Source organism: Pelodiscus sinensis, chromosome 4 (genome assembly GCF_052426305.1).
Source record: "Pelodiscus sinensis isolate ZL-2025 chromosome 4, ASM5242630v1, whole genome shotgun sequence".
In the NCBI taxonomy this organism is placed as follows: Eukaryota; Metazoa; Chordata; order Testudines; family Trionychidae; genus Pelodiscus; species Pelodiscus sinensis.
In genome coordinates, this window is record NC_143055.1 from 46,090,760 (window position 1) to 46,110,069 (window position 19,310).

Here is a 19,310-nt window from a genome sequence, read left to right on the forward strand (position 1 = left end):
ATCCATGATGGACTTTGATTTCCTCAAATGTTTTTTTGCAAGTCACTAGAAAACATTTTGAGCAGAGTCCCCTTAGTAAGTGGCGTATGGTTTAGCTGCTTAGAAAGAACACAGTAAAACACAGATCCTCCAATCTTCAAAAAACCTGTCATCTAAATATGTATCAAGGAAATGTTGCACTTTCTAGATAGGAGCACACACTTGCCTACATACATCTGTGTGAGGCAACTTATGACAACCCCCTTTCCTTCAAGGCTGAGAAAGCAATCCAGCCGGAGATGACTGTAGTAGTACCACTGAAGAAAGAGGAAACAGCTTCTTCACGGGAAGGAAAGTGGCTATTTGTTATTGTTGGCAGCAGGCAGTGTTCCACTCCCAACCCACTGTCCAAAGAGATAAAAAACCTAGCAAGCAGCCCTGTAAATAGTGGTTGAGGAATCTTCCCCCAGAGTAGCCTTGTCTCCCCAGGTCTGACAGAACTGTGGCCACCGCTCCCAAGAGGAAATGAAGAGCGGTGGTGGTCAGTGACTCCCTGAAAAGGGGGACAGAAGCATCCATTTGCCAGCCTGATATGTGCTGCCTGCCAAGGACTAGCATCTGTGAAATTATGGAAGATCATCCAGTCCTCTGATTACTACCCAGTGCTACTGATCCATACGGACACTAATGATACAGTAATTATGATCCCAACCAGATCAGAAGTGACTATATGACACTGGGGAAGAGAGGGTGTGGGAGCTGGGTGTTCAGCTGTTCTCACTGATCCATCAGGTCCAGAGAAGAGGCCTAAGCAGAAGTGAATGCCTGACTGCACAAGACGGTGTCACCAAGAGAGTTTCAATTCCCTTGACCATAGGATGCTGTTTTAAGAAGAAGCACTTCTGAGCAGAGATAGGGTTCACCTATCAAAGAAGGGAAAGATCATCTTTGAATAGAGACTGAATAACCTATGGAGGCAATCTTTAAACAAGGTTTGGTGGAGGCAGGAGAGAAAAACCCATAGGTAAGTATAGAACATGGAAAGCAGTATGAAGGTTTAGAAGTTGGGAGAAAATCAAATGAACATATTGGATGGTTATGAACTAATGCAAGAAGTATGGGGGGTAAACAGGAGGAATTAGAAACATTAGATGACATAGTTGGTATGATATGGGTGGAATAATTCACATGACTGGAATATTAGACTAGAAGGAAAGTGAGGGAAAAAAGGGAGGCTGCGTTGCTTTGTATAGCAAAGATGTATTTGCACTGAGGTTGAGATAGACCTGTTGCCATGGGTGGATATAGGGCAGGGCGAGCGGGGTGGCCGCCCCGGGCCCCACTCTTCAAGAAGCCCCGCACATGCGCCATGGCGTCACCACGCATGTGCCATGGCTCCACCGCACATGCGCCGTGGCAAAGGGGGAGCCCGCGAAATTGTGCTGCCTTGGGCCCCGCAAAATGGTCATCAGCCCCTGCCTGTTGCAATTCTGAATAAACACAAAAGAGGAAAACAAAGGTGATGTCATGGTACTGACCTGCTATAAACCACCTAATCAAGAAGAAAAGGTGGCTGAAGTTTTTATTATACAACTAACAAAATCATCCAAAGCATAAGGGTTGGTGGTGATTGGGAACTTCAACTACCCAGACATCTATTGGGAAAACAATACAACAGGAGACAGATTATTTAACAAGTTTTTTAAATGAACTGAAAATTGTTTATTACGGAAGGTGAAGAAAGTAACTGGAGGAAAAATTGTTCCATATTTGATTATGACAAATAGGAAGAAACTGCTTGAAAATTTGAAGGTGGAAGACAGTATGGTAAAAATTATCATGAAATGATAAAAGTTCATGATTGTAAGGAACAGTAGGCAGGAAAGCAGCATAAAAATGGACATCAACAAGGCAGACTTGAGCAAGCTCAGAGAATGATTCCATGGGAAGCAAATCTTATGGAAAAAAGAAGTTCAGGAGAGGCAGTCATTATGTAAAAAGACATTATTCAGTGTACAAAAGTAAATTGTCCACGTGTGAAGAAAAAGTAGAAGGTATGGTAAAACAACACTGTGATTTAATCAGGGGATTTTCAACACCTGAAACTCAAAAAAGAATTTCCACTTTTTGTACGACTAAGTCAAATTAAAAGGATGAATATAAATAAAACATCGCTATAAGCATGTAGGGTCAAAATTAGAGAAGCCATCACACAAAATTAGCTTAAATTAGCTAAGGCACAAAGGGTAACAAGAAAATATTTTACAAATACCTTAGAAGGAAGAGAAAGGCCAAGGACAAGGCAGCCCAATTATGCAAAGAGGAAGGAGAAAGAATAACAGAAAAAGCTGCAATGGTCAAAATGTTGCATGCTTTTTTTGTTGTTGTTCACCAAAATGATTAGTAGTGATTGGACAACTGACAGTGAACATGTGGGGTAGGATCTGAGGCTAAAATATGGAAAGAACAAGTTAAGAATTATTTAGATAAGTTAGATGTCTTCAAGTTGGGATGGCCTGATGAAATACAGCCTAGAATACTAAAGGAACTGACTGAATAAATCTCTAAGCCATTAACAATTTTCTTTGAGACTTCGTGGAGGAGAGGAGAAATCTCAGAGTACCAAAAAAGGGCAAAATAATACCTAGCTATGCAAAGGGATTAAAAGACCACACAGAGAATTATAAACTAGTCAGCTTAATTTCTGTAACCATAAATAAAGATAATGGAGAAAATATACATTTTGTAAGCTCTTAGAAGATAATACGATAAGTGACCGTCAACAGGATTCATCAAGAGTAAATCATGTCAACCTAACCTAATATACATCTTTAATAGGGTAACAGGCCTCGTGAATAGGGGAAAAGTAGTAGATGTTTTGCATTTTGACCCTAGCAAGGCTTCTGTTACTGTCTCATGTAGTCTTATCATAAACAAACTAGAGAAATATAGCCTAGATAAGGCAGGTATACCACTGGTAGGAAAATTGTCATCATGGCTTGGCTTTGCGAATGAAGATCTAGGAAGGAAATCCACGTCTTCTGCAGGCACGCTGGTGGCTGACGAGGCCTATGTGGGACAGGCAGGTCCTGCCACAACGGCTGCAAATATAGGTCTGATCCTGGATAGGTGCTGAGGGGTCACGGTTCTTCTTCCTTCTCCTTTCGTCCTCCATACAGGCCCTGCGGGTATCTTCGAAGAAGGAGGTGGCCTGGTGGACTGTGTGCCGCCAGGAGTTGCGATCAGTTGCTTGTGTTGCCCACTGACAGTGATCGATACAACAAGCAGTGAGGGACTTCTTCAGGGAGTCTTTGTACCGCTTTCGTGGTGCCCCTATGTCACGGTAGCCAGAGGACAGTTCCCCATACAGCATGATCTTGGGTAGGCGGTGATTCTCCATCCTGGCGATGTGCCCTGCCCAGCGAAGCTGTATCTTGAGGACCATGGCCTCGATGCTGGTGACCTCCGCTAACTCGAGGACTTCAGTGTTGGCGACGAAGTCACTTCAATGAATATTGAGGATTGTGCGGAGGCAGCGCTGATGGAAATGCTTGAGGAGACTCAGGTGATGACGGTACATGACCCAGGACTCAGCGCCATACAAGAGAGTGGTCAGCACAACAGCTTTGTAGATGCTGACCTTTGTGTCTCTTTTGAGGTTGCTGTTGTTCCAAACATGTTTGTATAGTCTGCCGAATGCACTGCTTGCCTTGGCCAGCCTGTTATCGACTTCTTTGTCGATCTTGGCGTCAGACGAGATCACACACCCCAAGTAGCTGAACTGGTGGACAACTTTCAGTTCTGTTTGTTCGATGAAGATGCTTGGTGGATGGTGCTCCTCGTGGGGTGTGGGCTGATGAAGAACTTCAGTCTTCTTCAGGCTGACTGCAAGACCGAAGATCTGAGCAGTTTTTGCGAAACAAGACGTAATTCGCTGCATAGCTGCCTCTGTGTGAGCAAGGAGGGTGGCATCATCAGCAAACAACAGTCCCCTGATCAGTTTCACCATGGTCTTTCATGTAGAATAGTGATAGAAATAAAAGTGCTACATTGTCCTGCATTTTGCTCCATGGTCTTTGTGTGGGCCTGCAAACGCCTCAGGTTGAACACGCTCCCGTCGAGACGAAAGTGGATATATACGCCATCAGCGCCGTCAAGGTCCTCTGTGACCTGCTGGAGCATCATGCTGAACAAAATGGTGAACGGTGTGGGAGCAAGAACACAGCCCTATTTCATGTCGTTTGCAATAGGGAAAGGCTGCGAGAGGTCACTGCTATGTCTGACTTGTCCAAGCTGGTCTTCATGAAGCTGGATGATAATGGTGAGGAACTTCGGTGGGCAGCCTAGTTTTTCCAGGATTTTCCAAAGTCCCTGCCTGCTCACGGTGTCAAACGCTTTTGTCAGGTCCACAAAGGTGATCTACAACGCTTTGTTTTGCTCCCGGCACTTCTCCTGGATCTGCCTCAGGACAAACACCATGTCTGTGGTTCCCCGGTTGGCTCTGAAGCCATACTGTGTCTCTGGGAGGTGATCTTCTGCTATCGTGGGTACCAGTCTATTCAGCAGTACTCTTGCGAGGATTTTGCCGGCGACGGACAGAAGTATTATGCCGCGATAATTGGAACAGTCTGACTTTTCCCCTTTGTTCTTGTACAGGGTGATGATGACTGCGTCCTTGAGGTCATGAGGGAGTTTACCCTGCTCCCAGCAGCAGACGAAGAATTCATGGAGTTTGGTGTACAGTGCTGGGCCTCCGTTCTTCCATACCTCAGGAGGGATGCCATCAACTCCTGCAGCTTTGCCACTCTTCAGCTGTTCAATGGCTTCCTCAGTCTCTTGTAATGTTGGTGCCACATCCAGTTCAGTTTTCACTGGTTGTTGTGGGATGCGGTCAATTGCTGGTTCTTGGACTGAGCGGCTAGCATTGAAGAGGGTGTAGAAGTGCTCAGACCAGTGGTTCAGGATAGAGTCCTTTTCGGTGAGCAGTTCTTTCCCGTCTGCACTCCGCAAGGGGCTCAGGATTTGGTACGAGGGGCCATATACCGCTTTTAGAGCTTCGTAGAATCCCCTGTAGTCACCAGTATCAGCACAAAACTGAGTTCTTACTGCGAGGGTGGTCCACCACTCGTTCTGAATCTCTCGAAGCTTGCGCTGGAAAGTGCTGCATTCCAGGCAGAAGGCTGCTTTTTTGTGCGGGCAGGATGGTTGGGCCAGGTGGGCCTGGTGTGCTGACCTCTTCTTTGACAGCAGCTCTTGGACTTCTAAGTTGTTCTCATCAAACCAATCCCTGTTCTTCTTCGTGGAGAATCCGAGGATATCTTCAGACGTTTTCAGAACAACGGTTTTGATACGATCCCACAGCACTTCTGGAGCCGGAGGCGAGTCTGCTAAGCAGCTCGGTTCCTCTAGCCTGGATTGTAGGCTCTCCTGGAAAACCGCCTTGACCGCGGCAGACTGAAGGCTGCAAACTTTGAGCTTCTTCCTCGGGGCAACACCTTTCCTTGGTTTGGGCTCAAAGTGGAAGCTGAGTTTGCAGCGGACAAGGCGATGGTCTGTGTGACACTCGGCGCTGGGCATTACTCTGGTGTGAAAGACATCTTTTAGATCACGCTGGCGCACTAGGATGTAGTCTATGAGATGCCAGTGTTTTGACCGAGGGTGCATCCAGGTTGTCTTCAGACTGTCTTTCTGCTGGAAGATAGTGTCGGTCAATGGAAAGCTGCTGTTCCGCTCAGAGTTCAAGTAACAAGCGTCCATTATCGTTGCAGCTGCCCACACCATGCCTTCCAAGTATGCCTTTCCAGCTTTCCGAGTCTCTGCCCACTCTGGCGTTGAAGTCGCCCAGTATGACAATCTTGTCATCAGCTGGAACATCCTGCAGAAGGCTGCGTAGGTCAGAATAAAACTTGTCTTTGTCAGCAGGGTCTGCCTGGAGAGTTGGAGCATACACACTAAACAGTGTGGCGTGTTGCTGGTCATGAAGTGGTAGACGCATTGAGATGATGCGGTCAGAGTGGCCGGTTGGCAGGCTTGCAAGCTTGATAGCAATGGAGTCCCTGATCATGAAGCCGACACCTGAAAGGCGTCTCTCTGTCGCTGGTTTGCCTGACCAGTAGAGGGTGTAACCTGCGCCATGCTCTCTTAGACTGCCTTCTTCTGAAAAGCGGATTTCGCTGAGTGCGGCGATATCAACATCCAGCCTAGTGAGTTCGTGTGCAATTAAAGTGGATTGTCGCTCAGGTCGAGTGCTGTCGGCTGAGTCTAACATGGTTCTGATGTTCCTGCATGCGAGTTTAAGTCCTTTCCCACCTTTTAAGGTGAGTGGGATGTGCCGTTGATTCTTTGATATATTTTGACTGCATATGGAGATGCCCGTTGACCGCAGTAAGCCAACTGGGGGAGAAGGAGACAAGCTTTGTTTAGGCCACCTTTTCTAGGCCCCTCTCCGTGTGGAGCAAGCAGTGATGTCCCTAAAAAAGGCTGCTTGGTTGCTCAGGGTGCTGCCAAGTGATGATGTCGTTTCCAGGTCATCATCAGATGACCACTAGTGCTTGAGCTGCCTGCATGCAGGATTGAGACTGCGGCTGCCAGTGTCATCTTACACCTGCTGAGTTCGCCCCTTTCCCATCACTACAGGACTTAGTGAGACCGGGGGAGTAGACGTGAGTATTTCCTTCTTGCCTGCACAAAGGAGCTTTGTGTGCAGTGTGCGCGGAACTGGCTCCACCCTTTAAACCCGGGGTTCAGCTGCCATGGCCTAGCAAGCTGGGACGGTGACAGCGAGGTCCTCGGGCCATAGGTTTTACATCAGAGTTTCCTTCTCCTAGGCAGATGGCCTTCCAGGGCTGAAGAGATCCACCTTCCCTGCTATTTCAAACCATAGCTGGTAGGCCACAGCCGCAATCCACAATAACGAAGTGGTGCGCCTTGGTCCCGAACACTTAGCCGTTGGGTCTTAACAAGACCCTTCCGCCCTGGTCGGTGACTCCGTCGTGGGAGTTCATTCACCCAGTGATGCCGTGTAAACATCACCCCCTCACATCGTTTAGCCCACCAGCTGAAGCGGTTTACCGGAGTGTGGCACTAGGAGTCAGACGTGAGAGATTTAGAAGATGGATGAGGACCAGTGCTTCCGTCCACTCAAAAATTGAGTGCAGCTACCAGAAAACAAAGGTACTACCTCTACCCAGAGCTCCCTACATCCCAGGAAAATTGTAATCAAAGAATATTTATCTATGATTCACTGTCAAAGAGAAAAGACATGTTGAGTGGAGTTTTGCATGTATTTGTCCTCAATTTAGTCCTATTCAATATTTTAATAAATCATTTGGAGTACACTGAGAAAGTTTGTGGATGATTCTAAACTAGAAAGGGTTGCAAAGATTAGAATTAAAAATAATCTTGACTATCTGGAGAAATTATCTGACTTAAATAGGATGAAATTCAGTGAGGCCCAATATATAGAACTACATGATGTAAGGAATAATGAGTTGCACAAGTACAAAATGGAAAATGACTGCCTAGGAAAGAGTACTGTAGAAAAGAATCTGTTTGTTAGGCTTAAAAGAAGCACACGGGATCTTTTGCAGGGGGATAATGCAACACGCCACATTTATTGACAATATAACAAAGTGTGCGGGTGCGCGCGCACACACACATACACACAGAGCTGATGGAATAGTTATCAGTCTGATGCTCAGCCTAATCTATTGGCCAGATAGGTCGGGTGCGAGGAAGGAGCCCTTGTCAGTCGGGTGCGAGGAAGGAGTCCTTGTCAGTCTGGACTGATGCTCCACTTGGCAGGACAGAAACCCGAAGAACTGTACAAGACACCCCAGCCTTTATAGGATTTTCCTTCCATGCAAGACTATTCATTTTGCCTTATCAGTTTTTAATCAGGAAAAACTTAAACAACAAATAGTCTAGCAGCACTTTAGAGAATAACAAAACATGTAGACAGTATCATAAGCTGTATATTTTAGTGGTTTTTAAAGTGCTTCTAGACTATTTGTTGTTTTTTAAGTTTTTCCTGTTACAGACTAACTGGGCTATCCCTCTGAAGGTTTTAAATCAGTCATTCAGCATCACAATCAATCTTCTTATTGGGAGGAAGTTGTTCTCACAGTCATTTGATATCAGTACGTTGATGACCCTGGGTGGGGGGTGGAGGGGGGTTATCTTTCTGGAGAAAGTTATCAGTTCCCAATCAAGGGGTGTTTGCCCCTAACTTCAGGTTACATCAATCTGCCCCAATCTAATCTCCGTCTTCAGTATTTAGCTTAATTGATGACTTGTTTGGTGTCAAACTGAGTTCCCAGCTCCTCCTCTGACCATTTGAGCATGCAATACCTTCACAAACATTCTTTCTCTCATTCATCCAAACAATACATTTAGCATAATTGCAGAGTAGGTCAGAAAAAGGTACTTTGTCACTTTAACAAGGTTACAAGGTCCTTCAACATGCTAACATCCTTCTCTCTATTTCAAGGCTTTATCTAACACTAACATCAGCATGCATTACAATGTTCCACCTCTTCATTTCAATATGCTAACATCAAACAGAGCTAGAGCTAAATTAAGCTGCCTGGCCTGTCTGAGGCCTACGTCTTGTATTTAAATTTAATCCAAACCTTTTGCTATAACATACATTCATTATAACTAACTGACTTATTAGTTACAACAGTGTTTCTCAAACTGTGCTCCGCAGAGTTCCAGGGCTCCAAGAGACATCTCCAGGGGCTCCACGAGGTTGACAAACTGAAAACATCGATAAGTACAACACATACAATAAGTGGACCACTGGGGCTCTGCATAAGTACAACACATACAATCAGTGGACTGCTGGGGATCTGCATAAATTTTTTTACATGTAAAGGGCTCGGGAGCCCCAAAAGTTTGAGAACCGCTGAGTTACAAAATTCTAGGGATTCATGTTGCAAAAACGTCATCTTTCTGGAGATATTAGTTGGAGTGTGGTAAGCAAGACATGAGAAGCAATTCTTTTACTCTACTTACAACTGATAAGGCCTCAGCTGAAGTACTGTTTTCAGTTTTAGGCCCCACACTTGGGAAAGATATCGACAAATTGGTGAAAGTCCAAAGGAGAGGAACAAAACTCATTAAAGGTCTAGCAAAGATGACTTCTGAGGAGTTTGTAATAATGGATTTGTTCAGTCTGGAGAAGGGAAGAGAGAAGTGACATATGCTAACAGTCTTCAAGTATATAAAAAGGTTGTTATAAAAAGGAAAGAGATAAATTGTTCACCTTATCCACTGTGGAGAGTACGATAATAGGCTTAAATTTCAGGAAAGAAGATTTAGTTTAGATGTTAGCAATTTTTTTTTTCTTTTTGGTCTAGGTAGTTAAGCAGTGGAACAAATTACCTAGGGGCTATGTTTACACTGCATGCTTTTTGTGCAAGAACGGGTGTTATTGAGCAAAAACTTGCAGAGCATCTACACTGCATGTGCGTTCTTGCACAAGTAAATTTACAGTAAAGCGTTGGAAAAGAGGGCTTCTTGTGCAAGAGTTATTCCTCTTTCCACGAGGAATAAGCCCTCTTGCGCAAGAGCTCTTGCGCAAGAAGGCAGTGTGGACGGGCAACAGCGGTTTCTTTTTCAGGAAACCCATATGACTAAAATGGCCAGCAGAGCTGTCTTATGCAAGAGAGCATCTACACTGCTATGGACACTCTTGAGCAAAAACACATCTCTTGCGCAAAAGTACATGGCAGTGTGGATGCGCTCTTGCGGAAGATCTTTTGTGCAAGAACTCTTGCGCAAAACAGTTCTTGTGCAAGAAGCCTGCAGTATAGATGTAGCCAGGGAGTTTGTGGAATCTGCATCACTGGAGGATTTTAAGAACAGTTTAAACAATCACTTTTCAGGGATGGTTTAGAATCAAACCTCAGTCATTCAAGAACTAAATTAGCAATTAATATTGCCCAAAAGAGCACAGCAGAGTGAATTCATTGTTTCATTTATTGTTTATATATTTTTCATAGCAAAATGACTGATCAAGTATTCTACAATTAGTGAATAGTATAATAAAAGCATCTTGATTTTTAATAGCTTAGATTGGTTAATAATTAAATCACAAAGGGTTTTAATATTACACATTAAAAAGTCACTTGTGACTCCTATGCTTCAGTCTGAGTATCACTGGTCTAGATAATACTGTCCTCTGCCTCGGTGCAGGGGACTGAAGTAGGTTACCTATTAAGGTTCCTTCTAGTCCTACATTTCTATGATTCTGTAAGTCTCTGTCAGGGGTGGGAAATGTTACTTGGTAGTGGTGAGACTACTTGCTATTCACTGTTTGCTACAAGCTACATATCAGGGAAGTGCAATGCACTGACCTCAATTTGACTTAGGCTCTTAGAAGACTTCTTAGATAATGCTTGTGAAAGCATTTATCATCAAAAGCTTACACAGTCTTATTTTAAAATGAATTAGATTTCTTTCAGGATAAAATGAATTTAAACTAAAAAGTAGTAGGAGTGCAATAATCTGTTACACAGCCTACATATTACATCAGCTATGCTATAATTATGAATTCACTGAAATTCCTGCTTTTAAGCATGTATAACTGCTCACAACATTTCTCTTTGAACTAAAGCTTCTAATATTTATTCTCAGACCAAAAGTGATTTTTAAAAGGAAACTTTTGTTTAAAAAAAAATCCTTTGGCTATTATCAAAAAAATCCTTTGGCTATTAAATAGGTATGGGGATGTTCTCACTACTGTATTTTTTGGATATTTTATTTGTCCTTTGACAGGACAAGGTAAGTGTATAACTTACCATGGATTTAGTATTCAGTGGTAAAAGGTATTTTAAAAATATCTGAAGAAATTTGGTTTTAAACTAATGACTGTAATTATAGTGTTGGAAAATCAAATACTGTATCTATATTATAAATCTATTTTCTACTAATATGATGCAGTGATGCAGAGTAGGAACAATGTTCTTGTGATTATGGTTGAGGATGGGACTCAGAAAACCTAGTTCTTATTCCTGTTTTCGTCACGGATTTCCTGTGGAAATTTGGGCAAATTACTGTAGACTAAACTGAACTTTTTTTAAAAAAACAAACCATTGGGGAAGTGAAAATTCAGAGTTGAACCATCCTAAAATGAGCCTCAGGAAGGATGCATGTCCCAATTACTACTTCTTTCCTGCTCTTCCTTTGCTTCAAAAGGTAGCTTACTGCAGCCCTTTAAGGTGTGCATTTTACTCCCAACCTCACATTATGTAAACTCCATTAGCATGCCTGTGACAGAGAACTCTCTGACCATCTTTATAGAGTGGGGGAGTACTGAAAATGTAGTTCCAGTTCTACCATGTACACTTCTCCCCCCATATAGCCACACAGAAGTAGATCACATTTCACTTCCCCTTACTTTCCTGAATGGCCACATTAATCTAGTTCTTAATCTTGACATTTTTATAGCTATTAAATGGGGATTAAAGTTATAGCTGGTTGGAATACCTGTGTTTTCCTGTGAAAAATTTAGAATGAAAAAAAATAATTTGAAATGTTTGGTTCAAAAATTTACATTTTGTATGGTAAAATCCTGGAACTAAAGAAAATGATTTTTTCACTATACTTTACAATTTAATTTGAAATTTTTGTTATAGGGTTTGAAAAGTTTTTTTTTTCCAGATTTCTGAAATTTCTCACTTTCTCTCCTGGTTGTACATTTGGCACTGTGTTCATTAAAGTGAATAATATCTACTTCCTCACCACCACTCTGCACTCTAACTTTTAAAAGCTTCTCCAACTTTGGAAAAGTCACAGAGTGTGAAGAGGAAAAAAGGGGGAAAAAGGGGGAAAAAAGAAAGGAAAATTTGGAAGTCCCCTTCATTCTGGAGATTATTTAATGTCTTGTACTTGCTGGAGGAAAAGGGGTGAAAACCAAAAACTTGAAATTTTGCAAGTTCAAAAAAAATGTTGGTTGTAAAAATTCAAAAATTTCCATTCAAAATGAAACAAAGCTAAACTTTTTATTGCCGTCCAAAATATTGAAAAATATTATCAAAAATAATATTTTTGATGGGAAATATTTTCAGTCTTTTTTGAAGGGGCAGGTATAATTACTGTATTTAAACCACTTGTGCCCAAATGGAACCTACATGGCTCCATAATGTCCATTTGGAATCCCATTGAAGCCAGTGAGTCTCAGTATGGAGTCAGTGATCCAGCCACATGGATCCAGTTGGAAGAAATGAGTTGAATTTTAAGCTCCATAGTTGGGAATGTGATATATAGATTTGAAGTATTATTTTATTTTTAATAGTGGTCACATACCAGGATCACTTAACATCGAAATAAAAATAACCACATTTATTGAAATAATTTCACACATGAAAACATTCAAGTAAGGGATTGCCAACATGAGTGTATTAATAATAAGGATAGCCGCTAATGTAGTTTTTCCTGTACAAAAATCTGCTGCACCGATTGAAAAAGTGACTTGCAGCATACAAGTCCATCTTTACACTAGTACAATGATCTAGAATATGCACTGATAGTATAGCAGTAGTTAAGGGGGAAATTTTAAAAGACACAAAAGTGAACCTAATTCTCATTGAAAATCATTAAGAGCTAGGCACCTAAATTTGCCTTGTGCCGTTAAAAATTTTCCCCTAAAACTCTACTATTGCTCAAGCCTCACAATCTAAGTGGGAGTTTTGACTGAGTTTGTGCAGCAGGTTTGGGCCTGTGGTGAATTTGCCATCCATCTTTCTGTCCATCCATCCTGCTCTCTTTTCAACCCACTAAGAACAGCTTTGTTAAAAACTTTCTTCTGTAATGACTTAGTTCAGCAGGAGGTCTTGTTTTCTAAAAGATGGAAGATAAGTGATGCTCCATGCACCATAGTACAAGGTTGAGGTTCAGTATTTCAACATTAGGGAGGCATTATAATAACCTTACAGGTTCCTTTTAGAAACACTTTCTGCCATAGTGCTGTGATATTCTTTTACTACACAGGGCCAGCTTGAGCCATTCCTGTGCTCCAGGCAGCGGGTGCGTGACACATGTGTGGCCCCGCCCCCTGGCATGCTGTACACCTTACAGCTGCAATTGGGCACACAGCGCCTGATGGCAGCTCTATGGGGTGCCATGCGGCCCCCCGGCCCTGGGCGTGTGGCACCTGATGGTAGCTCTAAAGGGGAGCCACGCGGCTGGGTGCACAGCACTCCTTAAAGATGCCATCAGGCGCCCCCCATAGGTTGGCACCCAAGGCAGCTGCCCAGCAAGCCCACCCCTTAATCCGGCCCTCATACTACACATCTATTTTATTCCTCTTCATGAAGGTAAAGATAGCTCTGCAGCACCAGTGGAACTTATTCACAGAAATATAGACTATTGCAGGATGAAAAGAAAACCCACTTAGGTCCATTTTCCCCTATCAGAGTTTACTTCTAGAATTCAATGTTCCCTCCATTAAAATACAGAACTTGTTTAACTGTTTTTGAATTCTCTCTGTATTAGTTACTCCTATTGGTGTTCTTCTTCATTCTCTGTATTAAATATTAGATGTAATTTTCTATAATGTCAGGAGCTTCTTTCACTTCAGTGCATGTCCCTTTCTTCTTATAGCTGACATTAATGCCAAAAATATTGTAGGTTTTACTTTATTGTCGGTATTCCCTCAAAACTATGTTTACATCAGGAAATTTGTAATATCTTTAGCTCCTCTTTTCTTGTAGTGAGCTCTTTATCTTTCACTTGGAAAAAGGATTCTATGCAACCATGTGGTTCTATGTGAACCAGAGAGGATAGGTAGAACCTCGTCCATCTGAACTATGGATATATTAATCTGAACGTTATTAATATTTGAATTCCTTTTAATAATATTTAAATTGGGGAAATTATCGTAATGCTGGCAGTCCAATTAGGTATGTTCATTCTCTTTACGAATAATACATCTGAGACACTTTTATTGTTTGAGTTTAGTTCTTACAACATGGAGTAAGAATAAAACATATTTAAGGTAGGTTATATTGTATTATAACTAGCACAACAGTTTTGTTTGGTTATGGTATTGAACTCTAGTTGTTTGCTGAAATGAGATATTGTTCATTGATGCAAAATGCTGTCTTTCTTTAATCTATGCTGTGACTGACCGTCCCCCATGCTTTATGAAATTGTCTTATGTATACAAATATGCATAACTTGAAGATATTTTGAACAAAATGCCTCATGTAAACTATCAACTTTAATATCACAATCTGCTGGATTTATATATCTTATTTTGGTGCATATATCACCCTCATATGTAAAGTTATAGATATAGGGTAGAGAATGGTTTATTGTTTTAAATGTACAAATGAAAGCCATCAAGGGTGTTTCCATTGCTCAGACATCTCAATGTCTCAGTAAACACTTGTAAAGAGCCTCCTTTGTCCTTTAAGTCTAAACAGTGGTTAGTCTTAGGAAGACATGTGACCACCCCAATTGGTAGGATCTGACCACGTAATTTTCCATGGAAATGGGGGAATGCAGAAAAAAAAATCCCACCCAAAAGGAAATCTATTTGAGATGCAAGATTTTTCAGGCTCTTTGTCTGGCATGACACATCCAAGAGAAAAATCAGAGGCCCCATGGAAAAAAGATCTTCCCTGGCTTGGAAGTTTAGCTGAAAAAAGAACAGGTTTAGGGTAAGTTCGCAATAAGCTTTAGTATGTTAGAACTAGCTATGCACTTTCTGTTATTTTAAATTTGTAATGTACTTTGTTCTGCCCGTTTTCACTTACAACAACTTAAATCCTACTGTTTGTGCTTTTATTTACTATCAAGCTCAGTGTAAATAATTATTACCTGGGGGAGCAATCATTTTTTCATGAAGAATGGCTCTTGCGCAAGAGGGGTTTTTTGCACAAAAACGGCTCCTAATTAATTATTCAAATGAAGCACAGCAATATGCTAATCCATGCTTCATTTGCATAGGCTTTTGCAGAAGAGGGAAGCTGTGTAGATGTAGCCTGGGAGATCTGGCCTAGTAGGACGGGGTGGAGAGAAGTCCCAGAGAGCATGAAGGCGAGTGTCACTGGCTTCATCAGCACACTAGGAAGTAGCTCCAAGAGGTTTTCTGTGACCGCGCACCATCACACATGCACATACCTTTTTTGCGCTTGCAATTGTCTCGGTTTGTTCATGTTATTGCTTCATAGAAAAAATATTAAGTGTGTGGTAATCCTAACATGTGACCATGCAATGAGTGTGGCAGGGATTTGGGTATGTCTTTTGTCCTTTCCTTGCCTCTTTGTAATTAAAAATTGTTTCCGAATGGGTATGTAAGAAGAACATAGACTGAGTTTAATGAATCACTAATGTCCTCAACTCTGTGTATCATTTCAGATGTCCTTACTCATATCATACAATTTCAACTTCTATAATAAGAACATAAGAATGGCCATATTGGGTCCAACCAATGATCCATCTAGCCCAGTATCCTATCTTCTGACAAGCTATGTCTACACTATAGGGTTTTTGAGCAAAAACAAATGTTTTTGCTCAAAAACCCGCAGAGCGTCCATTCCTCAAGTGTGTTTTTGTGCAAGAAAATGTATAGTAAAACAGCAGAACAGAGGGGGTTTTGTAGTCTAGGTATACCTCTTTCTACGAGGAATAACTCCTTTTTGTGCAAGTGTTCTTGATGGTGCTTTCTTGATCAGAACTTTCGTGTGCAAGAGTGTCCATGCAGTGTGGATGCTCTCTTGTGCAAAAGCACATCACTTTTGTGATGCACTTTTGAGGTGTGGATGTGCTTTTGCACAAGAAGTTTTGCAGAAGATTTCTTCCGCAAAAAGCTTCCTGCACAAAAAACCTACAGAGTAGACATAGCCGCAGTGTCTAGTGCCAAGTGCATCAGAGGGAATGAGCAGAACAGGGGGTCATCAAATGATCCATCCCCTGTTGTCCTTTCCTAGTTACTGGCAAACAGAGGATAGGGACACTTCAGTGCATAATACAGTTTCCATAATGAGGTGTCCAAATCCATATACACAATATGAGACAATCATCCTAAACCTTTACATAGTACTGGAATAATTTCTAACAATGTGTAATATCAATTGTTTTCAAGCCAGTTAACACTGTATTGTGCATGACTGATTAATCTTTGGACTGATCCCCTACTTTTTTCTGGTTCAGTCAATTAGGAGAAGTCCCATTCTTTTCTACATAATTTCTCTTTTTCATTTGGTTATTTCTACCCGATTCTCTGTGAGGTGCTGACTCCATCAAAACCCAGGATCCCACCCAGGGCCAATCCCAGCATCATCAGTTCAGCTCCTGAGCTCCTCTGTTCTCTCACTGCAATGACTGATACCCTAATCCACTCTCTTTGTTGTTGATGTAGTTTCTTACCTGATCTAATTTTAATCCACTCCACCCTGCTCCAGTCCAATCCTCATCAATGCTCCAACTCTAAACTACCCATAGACACTTAACTTAGACTCTCCTCCAAGATGCCAGGTCAGGCTCCAATTTAAGTCATTCCATATGGTATTTCTCCCTTTTTCACTAACCAATTTCAGGTTTTAGGGTCAAACTTTAATGTTTTGTGAGGCCCAGTAGGGCTGGAAGTATCTCTGCTCGCTTGAAATTTCCTTATGCTCTGGGGATTTCACTGTAGTTATGCTCTAGGGTGCCTAATGTGAGAGAAGAGTGAATTAAAATCCCTCTTGCTCTGGAGTTTGAGTTGATTTTAGTCAATTTCACACAAGAATCAAGTCAGGAAATAGCCTTTTGAGACTGGATGAAGCTGGCTCTCAAACGATGTTTATGGTATCCAAGAGTGCCCATATTGAATAGAAATGGGCATTGTTTTAATGAACTGTACATTTAAAAATATTTTATTGAAAAAATAGGATTATAGGTATAAAATGATTTTGTTTTTATTGTAAACAAAAGCCCCTTTCTAAAAAAATGTAATTTAAGAGTCAAAAAAGAGCTACTCCTTGTATCTGTAGAAAGCTAACCTTTCAATACAATTTAAATTGTAATTCTATGTGCATTACTTCTACTGAAGGACAATTCAATTACGTATTTTCTTTGCTTGACTAAACCAAGTGTATTTGTTTGCTTTGCAAATGACCAAAAACTGAAGTTGTATAACAGAGCTAAGAAAAATATCTCATATAGAAACCTCCTCACATTATTCCTGAATGATTTTATGCTTTTTCTTTACAAGCATTGTAAAGGATATTTTACAATTATATCATTAATGCAATAGAGTGTACCATTATTAGTGATGTATTTTATACCTTGGAGTATCTATATTTCATGAATGCAGATTTGCTTAGATTTTTTTTAAGCAATTTTGTTTTAATTTTTTATTAACAGGCAAAAGATTAGTGAAAGGATGTTGTGATTATTTTAACAGAAAAGGTGTATTTTTCTTGCTGCTACAGATATCTCTGAAAAGAAGATCATCTTGCTGAAATATTGCACCTGTGAGGTTAAAAGCATGGCATAAAAAAGAAACATTCTGGACTATTGAGCATCTGCCAGAACCCCTGGCAATACACAAACATCCAAAAGACTCTTGTACATTTACTCTGGCATGAGATACAGTAAACTTCCGATAATACCAGGGGAACCAGGGGGTGCCGGATTATCAGATATGCTGGACTATCAGAAGGGGGGGCTATGACGGGCCTGGGGTGGGGGGGGGGATGCTACCCCAGACCCCCTCATAGCCCTCCCTTCTGATAATCCGGCTCTGCCCCAGGAGTCCCTGATTCAGCTGCTGCTGGTCAGTTTCAGCAGCAGCTGAATCGGGGACGCCTGCAGCAGAGCAGCTGGAGTGCTGCCGGGTTGGTCCGGTAGCGCCGACCCTTAGAACTGCGAGACCAACACGTCAGCACCCCAGCTGCTCTTGGGGATGCCTGGGGCAGAGCAGCTGGGGTGCTGACTGGTCAGTCCCACAGCGCCGCTCCTCGGCGCTACTGGACCAATCCAGCAGCACCCCAGCTTCTCTGCCCCAGGTGTCCCCAAGTCAGCCGCTGCAGAAACTGATCAGCGGCTGACTCCAGAAAGCCAGAGGCAGAGCTGCTCTGCCTCGGGCTTCCTGGAGTCAGCCCTGGTCAGTTTCAGCAGCGGCTGAATCGGGATGCCTGGGACAGAGCAGCTGGGGCGCTGCTGGGTTGGTCTGGTAGCGCCAAACCTTGGAACTGTGGGGACCAACCCAGCAGCACCCCAGCTGCTCTGTCCCAGGTGTACCCAAGTCAGCGGCTGCTGAAACTGACCAGCGGCTGATTCCAGGAAGCTGGGGCAAGCAGCTCTGTCTCGGGCTTCCTGGAGTCAGCCGCTGGTCAATTTCAGCAGCGGCTGAATCCGGGACAGCTGGGTGCTGCCAGGTTGGTCCCGCAGCCCCGAGGGGCAGCGCTACTGGACCTACCCAGCAGCACTCCAGCTGTTCTGCCCCCTGCTTCCCGGATTCAGTGCTGGTCAGTTTTAGCAGCGGCTGAATTGGGGAAGCTGGGGGCAGAGCAGCTCCAATGGTCCGGCTGCCCGGAGCACTTCTGGGTTCCTGATGGTGCTGGACCGTCAGGAGTGCCGGACCGTCAGATGCCGGACCATCGGAGTTTTACTGTACCAGGTGACTTGAGGAGTACAAGTTTTTCAATATTGCAAAAGACTTGCATATTAAGTAGAATTCTTTTTTTTACTCTCTTCCTTCAAATTCTTTATTTTTTTAATTCTGTCAATGTCTGACAAGTTCCATTCCTTCTCACCAACAAACAATTGTCAAGGCTCAGAGCTCCCCCCTACATTTACTGGTGCAACCACTTCTCTCTGGCCTCACTTCCCCCTGCTTTGGCCTCTCTAATCTGTTCAAAATACAGAAAACTATCTACCTTGCCTGCCACTTTATGCCACTTTATGCCTTGCCCCTTTTCAAATACCTTCATTGGTTACTTCCTCCTACATAGACTTCTATAGCAAACCTTACTTTCCTCACCTTCTCAACAATTCTAATCCTATCCTGCTCTCTTCTCTTACTGCTCCTCCCTCTATTCCATCCCACTAAAGCGGCACAGCTAATCATCAGATTTTCTGCCTTTTTTCATTCCTATCTTAGTGTGTCATATTAAAGAAGTTATGATATCTAGAACCTACTTCCTCACTCTGTTACTGTACTCAGCACTGCAATGTCTGATTTAGGAACCCACACTTAGTTGCCTAAACCTCACCAACAGAAAGTAGTAGGAATGAGCTGGATCACATTACATTTATGGCTCTGCACCCTTGCTCACTTTGCAACAGCCAGTTGAGCAGGTAGGGAGGGACAATGATTAAAGCAACATAGCTAGTTT

At 42.5% G+C, this 19,310-nt stretch overlaps 1 protein-coding gene across 1 annotated transcript in view; it reads left to right on the top strand.

Moving 5' to 3' along the window:
• The first annotated feature begins 205 nt into the window (after positions 1-205).
• The window catches only part of GUF1 (GTP binding elongation factor GUF1), a 658,241-nt gene continuing 639,136 nt past the window's right edge, over positions 206-19,310 (top strand). Inside the window, exon 1 of the mRNA XM_089777856.1 lies at positions 206-214. The gene's annotated coding sequence lies outside the window, so the exon portion shown is untranslated. The remainder of the gene's footprint in view (positions 215-19,310) is intronic.